This window comes from Engystomops pustulosus, chromosome 3, assembly GCF_040894005.1.
Source record: "Engystomops pustulosus chromosome 3, aEngPut4.maternal, whole genome shotgun sequence".
Taxonomy (NCBI): domain Eukaryota; kingdom Metazoa; phylum Chordata; class Amphibia; order Anura; family Leptodactylidae; genus Engystomops; species Engystomops pustulosus.
Window position 1 is genome coordinate 157,408,116 of NC_092413.1, and position 12,165 is coordinate 157,420,280.

The window sequence follows — 12,165 nt, forward strand, 5'->3', positions numbered from 1 at the left end:
CGAGCCGGTGAACTCCAGCGCGTTCAGATGCTTTAAAGCGCAGCAGCGCCACCTGGTGGACAGCGGAGGAACTACCTTAATGAATCCCGGCCGGACCCGAATCCAGCGCAGAGAACGCGCCGCTGGATCGCGAACGGACCGGGTAAGTAAATCTGCTCCAATGTCTTTAGAGCAGTGATTTTCAACCTTTTTTGAGCCGCGGCACACTTTTTATACTTAGAAAATCCTGGGGCACACCAACAATCAAAATAACACAAAATGACACTAAAACAGTCATAAAAGGCCTCCCTTTACTAATAAAAAACCCCTAGCGGCCTCCCTTTACTAATAAAAACCTCCAGCGGCCTCCCTTTACTAATTAAGAGCCCCTAGCAGCCTCCCTTTACTAATTAAAAGACCCTAGCGGCCTCCCTTTACTAATTAAAAGACCCTAGCGGCCTCCCTTTACTAATTAAAAGACCCTAGCGGCCTCCCTTTACTAATTAAAAGACCCTAGTGGCCTCCCTTTACTAATTAAAAGACCCTAGTGGCCTCCCTTTACTAATTAAAAGACCCTAGCAGCCTCCCTTTACTAATTAAAAGACCCTAGTGGCCTCCCTTTACTAATTAAGAGCCCCTAGCGGCCTCCCTTTACTAATTTAGAGCCCCTAGCGGCCTCCCTTTACTAATTAAGAGCCCCTAGCGGCCTCCCTTTACTAATTAAAAGACCCTAGGGGCCTCCCTTTACTAATTAACCGGTTCGCGACCGCCCGCCGTGTATTCTTGCAGATCGCCGCCGGCGGCTTCAAACAGATGGCGGCGCGTGACATCATCGGGGAGCGGCGATCCGTCGCCATGGTAGCTTCGGGTCTCACGAAGACCCGAAGCTACTTCTGGTTAACCCATTCATTACAGTATGCTATCAACACATTGTAATGTATGAGGAGTAAAATCCCCATATACTGCCATACTGTAGTATGGCAGTATATGGTAGGATCGATCAGTCAACCTAGATTTAAAGTACCCTAGGGAGTCTGAAAAATAGTAAAAATAAAAATTAAAAAAAAAACCCTAAAAATTCAAATCACCCCCCTTTCCCTAGAACTGATATAAATATAAATAAACAATAAAAATCATAAACACATTAGGTATCGCCGCGTCCGAAAATGTCTGATATATCAAAATATAATAACGGTTTTTCACTACGTTTAACTCCGTAACGGAAAATCGCGTCCAAAGTCAAAACTGGCACTTTTTTGCCATTTAAAAAAAATTTAAAATTCTATAAAAAGTGATCAAAAGGTCGTACAGTCCTAAAAATAATATCATTGAAAACATCATCAAAAGTCGCAAAAGATGACACCACCCTCAAAGACATACACCAAAGTATGGAAAAGTTATAAGCACAAGAAGACGGCAAAATAAAAAAAAAAATTTTGTTCATGAGGTTTTCATTTTTGTAAATGTATGAAAACATTATAAAACCTATACAAATTTGGTATCCCTGTAATCGTACTGACCCAAAGAATAAATTAGATGTGTCATTTGTGGCGTGAAGTGAAAGCCGTAATATCCAAGCCCTCAAGAATACGACACAAATGCGTTTTTTCACCATTTTCACTGCATTTGGAATTTTTTTCCTGCTTTCCAGTACATGGCATGGAATATTCAATGCAATCACTATGAAGTGCAATTTGTTACGCAAAAAACGAGCCATCACATAGCTTTTTACGTGTAAAAATAAAAAAGTTAGATAGATTTTTGAAGGTGGGGAGTGAAAAATGGAAATGAAAAAACGGGAAAGGGCCCGGTCTTTAACCGGTTAAGAGCCCCTAGCGGCCTCCCTTTACAAATTAAAAGACCCTAGCGGCCTCCCTTTACTAATTAAGAGCCCCTATCGGCCTCCCTTTACTAATTAAGAGCCCCTAGCGGCCTCCCTTTACTAATTAAAAGGCCCTAGAGGCCCCCCTTTACTAATTAAAAGGCCCTAGAGGCCCCCCTTTACTAATTAAAAGGCCCTAGAGGCCCCCCTTTACTAATTAAAAGGCCCTAGAGGCCTCCCTTAACTAATAAAAAGCCCCAGCCTCCCTTGACTAATAAAAAAAAAAGACCCTAGCTGCCTTCCCTATACAAATAATAACCTTATATACTTACCCTTGATGTCTTCTTCCGCGTACCTTCACTCCTAATGGCGATCCGCCCATCTTCTGTAGCTCCTGCACCGCGCGCCTCTGGTCACGTGACTTACGCGACCTGACGTCAGGTCGCGTCAGTCACGTGACATGGACCGCGCGGTGCAGGAGCTACAGAAGATGGGCGGATCGCCGACGCGGGGCTTGTAGGTAAGTATGGGGGCAGAAACACGGGGGCGCGGCGGCACAGCTACACAGGGGCACCATAGTTCGGGGAACTTTCCCCGTGGCACACTCAACCATGTGTCAGGTACACAGGCACACAGGTTGAAAATCACTGCTTTAGAGGACAATTAATCTTCATAAGGGTTTTCAAAGTTCTATTTATTAGAAACTCCCCACAAATCGCCCCATTTTTAAAACTGCCCCCTCAAACTATTCAGAACAGCCTTTGTGAAACATGTTAACCCTTCAAGCATCTCACAAGAATTGAAAAAATAATAGAGGTTCTATTTGAAATTTTCAAATTTTGACAGTAAAATTATTATTCTTAAACTAAACTATTAACTAAAATTTGCATGTTCATGCAGGGTAAAATGAGATAACACATATCAGATTTTGTTGTGCATTTTCTTACGAGCAGGGCAATACCCCACATGTCAATATAACCTACTTTAGGGGTGCACTCTTGAATGCAGTGATATCCCACATGTGATCATAAACTGCTGTATGGGCGGTCAATACGACTAAGAAGGGAAGGAGCGTCTATTGGCGGATTTTGCTGGAACAGATTTCATGTCACATTAGCTGAGCCCCTAACATAGTGGGGCAGAAAAACCTCCAAAGTCTGTACCCATTTTAAAAACTAGACCCCTCAAGGATCGCAGTAACACTATATTTGGGGGCGCAGTACCCTGTTGTTTAACCTTTATTAGCTTTTTTGGAGGAGGTTCTCAAAAAAATCTATTAAGTACCATATATACTAGTGCAGTGATGGCTAACCTATGGCACTGGTGCCAGAGATGGCACTCGGAGCCCTTTCTGTGGGCACCTAGGGCATCACCAGAGATGAGTCCAGGTATTTTCCTGCAGTCCCAGACAGCCCAGGACTTGCTGTGCACAGAGGTATTTTAAAGTGACAGCTCTACCTGGGACTATTTTCTGCTTTATTGGTGTCCTCAGGGTGCTGGTATTAATGAAAACTGTGACAGAGAAGGGAGTATAAATCACAAATAAAATTTCTGTATTGGCACTTTGTGATAAATAAGCGGGTCTTTGTTGAAGTTTGGGCACTCGGTGTCTAAAAGGTTTGCCATTACTGTACTAGTGTATAAGCCGAGTTTTTCAGCACAAAAAATGTGCTGAAAAATGTCCCCTCGGCTTATACACAAGTCATACAGTCATAAAAAATCTTTAAAAAAATAATAAACTTATATACTCACCCTCCGGTGGCCCGGACCTGCAGCGCTGCTCCCCCGATGTCCGCGCGGGTCCTCTTCTGGCTCCCGCGGCCGTCTTCTGTCTTCACTAACTTCGTGCGTCATACTAGGCGCCGTCCAGGGGAGAACAATGGCGGCGCCCGGCACGAAGTTAGTGAAGAAAGAAGACGGGCGCCGAAGCCAGAAGAGGACCCGCGCGGACATCGGGGGAGCAGCGCTGCAGGTCGGGGCCACCGGAGGGTGAGTATATAAGTTTATTATTTTCTTTTAATTCTGGGCTGGCTGTATACTACTGGGGGCAGTGCTGTATACTACTGGGGGCAGTGCTGTATGCTACTGGGGGCTGTGCTGTATACTACTGGGGGCAGTGCTGTATACTACTGGGGGCTTTGCTGTATACTACTGGGGGCTGTGCTGTATACTACTGGGGGCAGTGCTGTATACTACTGGGGGCAGGCTGTATACTACTGGGGGCAGGCTGTATACTACTGGGGGCTGCTGTATACTACTGGGGGCAGGCTGTATACTACTGGGGGCTGCTGTATACTACTGGGGGCAGGCTGTATACATACTGGGGGGGGGGGTCTGTGATTAATGCATTTCCCACCCTCGGCTTATACTCGAGTCAATAGGTTTTCCCAGTTTTTGATGGTAAAATTAGGGGTCTCGGCTTATACTCGGGTCGGCTTATACTCGAGTATATACGGTAATTGATTTTTTCATTTTTTTGTGTTTTATACACAAATAGCATAAATATCCTGTTACTTATGTTCTATGGGTCAGTATGGTACGGTGATACCCCATTTATACAGCATTTTTTTGTTTTACTTTTTCTACACAATTAAAATTCAATTGGACAAAAAAATTCCTTGATTTTGCATTGTCGTCTACTACTTATTACTAATATTTTATTATTGATTGAGCTGTTTTAGGGTTTATTTTTTGTGGTACGAGTTGTACTTTTTATTGGTATCATGTAGGGGTAAATGTGACTTTTTCATCTCTTTGAATGGTGTTTTTTGTTTGGTTGGATGCGCAAAAATCATGTTTGCAATGTTTTTATTTATTTTTTAAGAAATTCATCATATGGGTTCAGTAATGATTTTGTTGTATTGTACGGGTTGTTACTGATGTGGTGATACCCAATATGTGCTGCTTGTGTGGTGAATTTCACGTTTTATTGTGTTTGGGAGTTTTATGCTATTTGGGGCATTTATGGGACTTTTAATTAGTATTAAAAATATTTTTAATAAACTTTTCTTTTTTTTTTACACTTTTTTTGTCACTCACTGAGACTTGAACAAGTGATCATCTGGCTTAAGGTGTTAATGTTAAACTTTAAAGAAGATTTTTAAAACTTGCCTTAGGATTTATCTTAGTGAACCATGATGTCTGTTCAGATTTGCCTTTGTATAACAACACGCATGATTGTTTAACTTAAAGGGGTTTTCCAACTAAAGAAAATTATCAATTCTCAATTTCTAGTGATGTTTACACAATAAAGATCATTTTAACCCCTTACTTTACAATTTTAAAGTATTGCTATTTATTGCTGAGTGATAGCTCCTATCACTCAGTGAAGATCAGTGCAAAATCCCAGGGTGTGGGCAGGGCATCTCCAAGCAGACACATTGGGGCAGATTTACTTACCCGGTCCATTCGCGATCCAGCGGCGCGTTCTCTGAACAGGATTCGGGTCCGGACGGGATTTATGAAGGTAGTTCCTCCGCCGTCCACCAGGTGGCGCTGCTGCGCTGAAAATCAACTGAACGTGCCGGAATACACCGAGCTGGACCAGGTGAAGGTAAGCGCGTCCCAAGCGACACAATTTCGGTTTTTAAATGCGGCGGTTTTTCCGAATACATTGGGTTCGTGGCACCGATCCGCACCGCACACCAGGAAACAAAAGAACATGTTCTTTCTTTTCCCTGGTGTGCGACCGTGCGCCGCTATTTCCTATGGAGAGAGGAGGAGTCACCTCCTCCTCCTCTCCAGCACAGGGCGGCATACCGCGTGTGAGTGCAGCCCTACACAGAGGCATGACAGACAGAGGCTGACAGACTTTTCCACTGTCATCTGTGCTACATCTCTTTCTCACAGATGTGACTACCTCCCCTTCCCCTGGATTACTTATCAGCTTGTAGTTTGTAGCATGCAGCTTCTCTTTCCTCTTGATGTGATGCTGTGAGTGTCTGTGAACTCCGTGCTGTACTGCAGGGGTGCAGGGCTATAGGCTCAGAACAGAAAGAGACAGAAATCTCAGCTGCACAACGTCACACAGGAATCCAAGATGGCGGCCATCCGACCCTAAGTCAGAAGTTACAGGGTCGTGTCTAGGGATAACTGAAATTGTGTATACCAGACAGGTTGTACTTATATCTGTAAAATGCTGTATTTTGTTAATAATAATGAATTAGAAAATGAAATGTATTATTATGCTATCCTGTGTACATATAAGAAACTTGTCTTCATTGGAATACCCCTTTGAAGTATAGATGAACATTATTTCGACAATAATACCATTGTTACAGCTGGCATAAAGTAGCCGATTAGCAGGATGGTATGGGGAAGTGCTACCTTTCCTTCTTTGCTGGTCAAGGCAAGATAGAGAAGCTAACAAGCAGAAAATGGGTCAAGTTCGCTCACCACCAGGTGCACAATCCAAAATAGGGTCTTTTACTACCTTGTAATAGAACCAGTAGATAAAAGAAGTTGATCGTCACTCCCTACAAAAAAAAAAATCTGTAAAAATCGTTGTGCAGCTTTATTCATCCGATAGTCGATACAATACAGGCAAATGGCAGTAACAAGGAACAGGATGCCATACACATGTAAGATGTCTATGGCATCCTATTCCTTGTTTCTGAATTTGCATGTATTATACCTACTATGGGATGAATAAAGCTACACAACAATTTTTACAGATTTTGTGAGTGCCGTTTAACTTTTTTTATCTACTGCCTCTATTGCAAGGTAGAGAAGGCCAGGAGTTTTAGGAATCCAAAAAGTGTCTACCCGGGTGCAGAACAGGCAAAGGAGAAAAGGGCAGAGCAGGTAAACAGGGATCACCCTAACACCAAGGAGAAGGATCAGGACACAAAAGTGAACTGAGCTTACATGCCCCTAACACAAGCCTCACATTACACACTAACCCTAGAAATGGACAACTTCAAAGCAATTTCAACACAATTTCTGAATGTGTACTGCTTTTACTAGTGCCCAATGTTTACAAGCTGAGCAGCTGAATGAAGTTGGGACTGTCACACTATGATAGACAGATCTATTTTAAGGTTCTTATCAATGAAAGACTTCATTATCAAAGGTTTAAATACTCATGATTATAAAGTCCTGGTTACTTTTGACCACAGTATATTATTGTCTGTGAATGTATATCAAAGTGCGATGTGCAGTATGCACATGGAAGAGAACAAAAGAAAAAACTTACGAGTAAGGGGAGGTCTGCACTCTCTTCTCATGTACAGTTTATGTGGACCTCCTTACTTATAAGAACTCAGACAAACTTATAAAACATTTAATCAATAATAAAATATTAAAAAGAAAACAGGGAGCCTAGCCTGATTATTTTTAGTTTCTATGTTAGTACTTTTCTAGACCACACAAAGTTTTGGGATTGTAATGAGAGTATTTTTCATACACACCAATAAAATTATTATATGACAGTCCAACCCTAAATTTCAAATGAAAATGAGAGAATGGCACAGCCATAGGCTACAGGCACACAAATGGTTTTTTTCCTCTGTTTCTGTGGTTAGTGTATTTTCAGTATTTTTATAGTTTCTAAGCTGTATATATGCCAAAAAAGTCCACATCATCTGTTTTTGCAGATCTGCAAAATAAACAGAAGACTCAGTAGTTTGTCCCAACCCCTTGGAGTGTCACATGACTGTGTTACCTGGAAACTGATCTATAGGCTTCTATGGGAGGTCAGAGCAGCAAACATGGCTGAATTAGGACATATCCTGAATTTTTTCTTGGGGCTATAGGCTCATAAACAGGGATGTGAAAACAACAGCCGTGTTAACGATCCCACAGTAATAGATGAGGACAAGAGATAGCCATAAACAAAAAAAAATGGCTAGACCACATGAGAAAAATGTTTGTGTGAGTGAGGGCATAGACTTACATAATGAACTAAAATTAGGACATCAACATAGTCTAATCACCAATGCAGGCCTTTAAATAACAGGTCTGCCATGACCTAAAATGAGGTTTATAGATTTAAAACACAGGCATTTGTTTACAATTATCTCTAATTCAGTTGAGACTCAAATCTAAGTGTAAAACTCAAGGTGAAGAACATTGAATGTTATAAAAGAGAAAGATAGCTAGAAAATGATTTTACCACCAGATTATTATTCTATATTGTCAAAATGTACATGAGGCTCTGGTGGGCAATTAAGTTATCATGCTTCGTGTTATATGAGTGATATAAGGATAAAAAGAAAGATCAAAAATTTTAATTTAAGAGTTACATTTTCTAAATGTTAAGTATTGGTGCAATCATATATAACAATTTGCAAATATATATTGAATCAATCAAGTAATACAAAGGGATAGGATCTTTGTAATAATCAAAACATATAGATGGCCTTGCACTTGATATAAGTTATATACTGTTAGGAAGCTTATATTGAGAAATACTGTGCATTATCATATTCTACAGTTCCCACTAGTATGGAAAAGCTCTTCCTAAAACTCTTTTTGTGTAAATAGATGTGTGGTAATTGAATTAAGCTTTCTCCCACCTACACGTCATTTTGATGTTTTAATGCTACACGTGTCTGCTACAAGTTGTCCTAGGGAGATGATAAAAATGAACCTGGATTACTAACAGTTAATGGGTGATCACCACCTGTTGAGAAAGGGGTATCAGACCATTTACTGGACTGATATCATGCAAAAGCTCAACATCCTTATAGGTCCCAATTAGACGTCTATACAATTTTCCGTAGGGAAGTAGATTGTTATCCCTATTTGGGACAACTGGTTAAGTAAATAGATAAATTATGTTTATAATACTCTGGAACATGACGGTTCCATACAATAGGTATATAATAAATTATTAAAATTATCAAGTTTTTGATGAGGTAAAACACAAAGGTGTAAGCCAATTACAGCTCCTTCTTCAAACAGGATCCCTCCAATTTGTACTATTCTTTATATTAAAAGGCAACATTAATATAGCCAAAATTTTGTTTCATACAGTAGTTCAAAGCAGTTCCAAAGAAGTATTAGATACACAGCAATTACAATAATACGAGTATATGCAGCTGTAATGGAATGATAGAGCTAAGTAATTACATGGGTCAGGAGATTAATGTTAAATTCTCGTTAGCATAAACAAACATATATTGACATACTAGCCCTATGAGCATAGACTAGATAGATGCTGAGCAACACAAAACAAATTAAGTGTATTAAATGAGCCATAATGCATTCCTGCGCCTAGACAGGCATAGTTCACTGTCAGCAAATAATCCACACAATTTCACATTTAACAAATGTAGCATCTACTTCTACATATTATATTGTACACACTCTAGATTATAGCTTGTCAATAAATGTTCATCAATGCCCCTGTAATGGATGAAAAACATCCTACAACAAACTTTTATTAACTATTGAAAAAGTTAGGTTGACATACAGAAACAAGATAAAAAGGGCAAAAATATCAACATCTGGTATCATATTGGAAAAGTCAAAGATACACAAAAACTGATCTCCCTAGATGTATAAGGAAAATTTACATTATTAATTGAATAGAGTACACAATACATGAGCCATAATAATAGCATTATAAACTGTAAAAGCAATGTTAGAAGTTTACCCATAGTAATGGGTTTCAACCAACACATTACATATGACCATACAGACTACCGATTTTGAACAGCAATATGTGATTTTTAGGAATTATAAAATATGGTCATAATTGACAATATTTTATTCAATATGTAATGAATACATTAGGATAATGCAAGAGAAGAAATGTTGCTCCCCAGACAAGACATATAACACATGCATTATATTACTGCTAAAACTAAAAGTCACATAAACGCATAATTATCAAGCTAAATAAGCACAATTCAACTCAGTTCAGTTTGTAAACAAAACAGACTAAACTTTGAGCTTAGCTGGTTGGTGCCCCTGAGAGATCACCTTTCATACCCAGAACAAATCACAATGTAAGAATAAAAAAATGAAAATACCTTCGTAAAACCCCAAGGAAAGACTGTGGACAAACAGATTATGTGATATATCTCTTCCTCCCTATTCTTGGGCAGCCTCTCCTCTCTGCTGCTGAAAGCAAATGCTCTGAGACTCAGTGGCATATTTAATTAGAAGCAAGCTGCTTCCACTATCAGTGTGTGAATCTACCTCTCCAATCTCTCGTGAGTCAATCTTTCCCATCTCTGATTTTCTTTTATATTTATGCTAGAATATTTAATTGTAGACAAAAGGTTACTCTGGCTGTATTCACTGCACAGAGGCAGAATAATCTGCTTTAAAAGGCTTGACATTTCAGGCTTTTCAAAAAGGCTGAAAAAATTATATCCCTGCTTTTGTTAATCAATGAAGTAGAACTCTCCCGAACAAAAGAATTAAATTGCTTGGTTGGTTTAATAAAAACCAACAGAAATAGCTGCTTCCTCTGGGCTGTATTGTGTAGGCATGGCACATGCTTCCAGAACTGTAATTCCATATGATTCAGGGGCAAAACTCTAATTTCTGCACACAGTTGGGTTTTCAAATCCTTTCAAACACTATCCATTCTGACTGGTTCTCTGAGGACAGATTTATCATTAAACTTGACTCTCTTATTTTCTTCTGTGCTGCATCTTTTAAGACCTTTAATTTTTGGGGAGGATTAATCCAAAGGAAACAATATGTTGTCTTCCCACCTGACCTCATCAAGACAGTGATATCTCTTTCTGACAGCGTGTATTTGTCAGATGAATTAACCCGTTAGAAGGCAAATGACACTTTTCAAAGTCTTGGGAATATATTTGAGCCTTATTTAGCATTCATCTTCATCTTAAGTGTGCAATGCTTATGCATTTAGTAAACTTATAATTAAAAAAATATTTTTATAACTATATATTTTTTAAGACTACATGATAAGCTAATATAATTCTGTATTTGTATTATAGGGGGAAAAAAAACTTTAAAATGTTTAATTCAATTAGTTTGAACAATTAGTCTGTATTTTCTTAGTCTTCTCATCTCTTAAATACACTTGTTGATCAATTTATTAGTCTCTAAGTATTCCACCATGTGCTTGAGTTTTAATGAACTGGATCAAGTAATCTAGCAAAATATTGATTATTTTTGAGTACCGTATATACTTGTGTATAAACCAACCGAAGTATAAGATAAGGTACCTAATTTTGCTACAAAAATATAGGGTGGAAAATTCAGCTGCTACTCTTTAATAAAATGCCCAGCAGCAGAACCCTCCATGTCTAGCAGAAGAGCATCCTTTCATTTCCAGCCGCAGAGCCCCCCGTTCATGTCCATCAGAGGAACCCCCCTTGAAAAAAAATAAACTTGCCCCGGGAAGTGCCTCTGCCCGCGCTTCCAGGAAGTCGGAGCTACACAGAGAAGCTTAGCAGTAAGAAGAAGAGGACGACAGGGGTGAGAATCGGAGGTGAGTAACAACAAACAAAACAGAGGTAGGCTTTCTGAGGTGGGGGAAACTGACTTCTGTGTTAACTCTTTGCCTCTTTCGCTTTATTCAGCCATTTCACTTCTCCCTTTTCATCTATCACTGTACAAATTTTTAAAGGACATCTACCACCAGGATCAAGAATTGTAAACCAAGCTCCCTAACATACTGGTGTGTGGCTTCTCTAGCAGGATCTGCTCTTTTTTAAGTTTTCTATGCCCTTGTTTTTGAGGAAAAAGAAAAGGCATTATAATTATGCAAATGAGTCTGGGGGGCTTCAGGCTCCATTAACACCTATGTACCTCGAAGCCCCTCGGACTTTTTAAAAAAAAGGCGATAAAATAAGAGCAGATCCTGCCGGAGAGGGCACACACCAGTATATCATTATGCTTGATCCTGGTGGTAGATGTCCTTTGACCATTGTTTTCCTGCTCGCCTCCCATCCATATTATCAGTGTTTACCATCCAAATCAGCTCTTTCATCCTTCCCTCACCACTATACTCTTCTCTATACTGTATGTGACCACCATTGCATCTTGCCCTGCTGTAAAGCAGAGAAAACCCTCTCAAAAGTCACTTAACCCTCTCCTTTCTCTGTCATCCTCCTACTAGTGACAGGTGATATCTCTCCTAACCCTGTGTCAGGGCTCGGGGTCAGTGAACCCCCTGGTCCACTGACGATGATGACAAAAGCTGACGCCTAGGACCGGAATCTAAGTGGCACCCAGTCTTCATCAGGGCCCACCGCAAAGCAGGTTGGTCTTGCTGTGGCGTGATGCCACCAGGTCGTTCCACAAGTGCGACTTGCCTGCGGTGGCAGCCGAGGTCAAGGTACAGGAGCACAAGGCAGTCTCGAAGTCAGGAATAAGCTGGTAATAAGGGCAGGCGGCAGTGATGCAAAGTCTGGAACTGAGCAGGAGATTGGGGCTGG

At 40.2% G+C, this 12,165-nt stretch overlaps 1 protein-coding gene across 1 annotated transcript in view; it reads right to left on the minus strand.

Annotated features, from left to right (window-relative positions):
• Positions 1–9,947, minus strand: part of SOX2 (SRY-box transcription factor 2) — a 508,319-nt gene extending 498,372 nt beyond the window's left edge. The window contains exon 1 of the transcript XR_011854269.1: positions 9,778–9,947. The gene's annotated coding sequence lies outside the window, so the exon portion shown is untranslated. The remainder of the gene's footprint in view (positions 1–9,777) is intronic.
• Between the last annotated feature and the right edge of the window lie 2,218 nt (positions 9,948–12,165).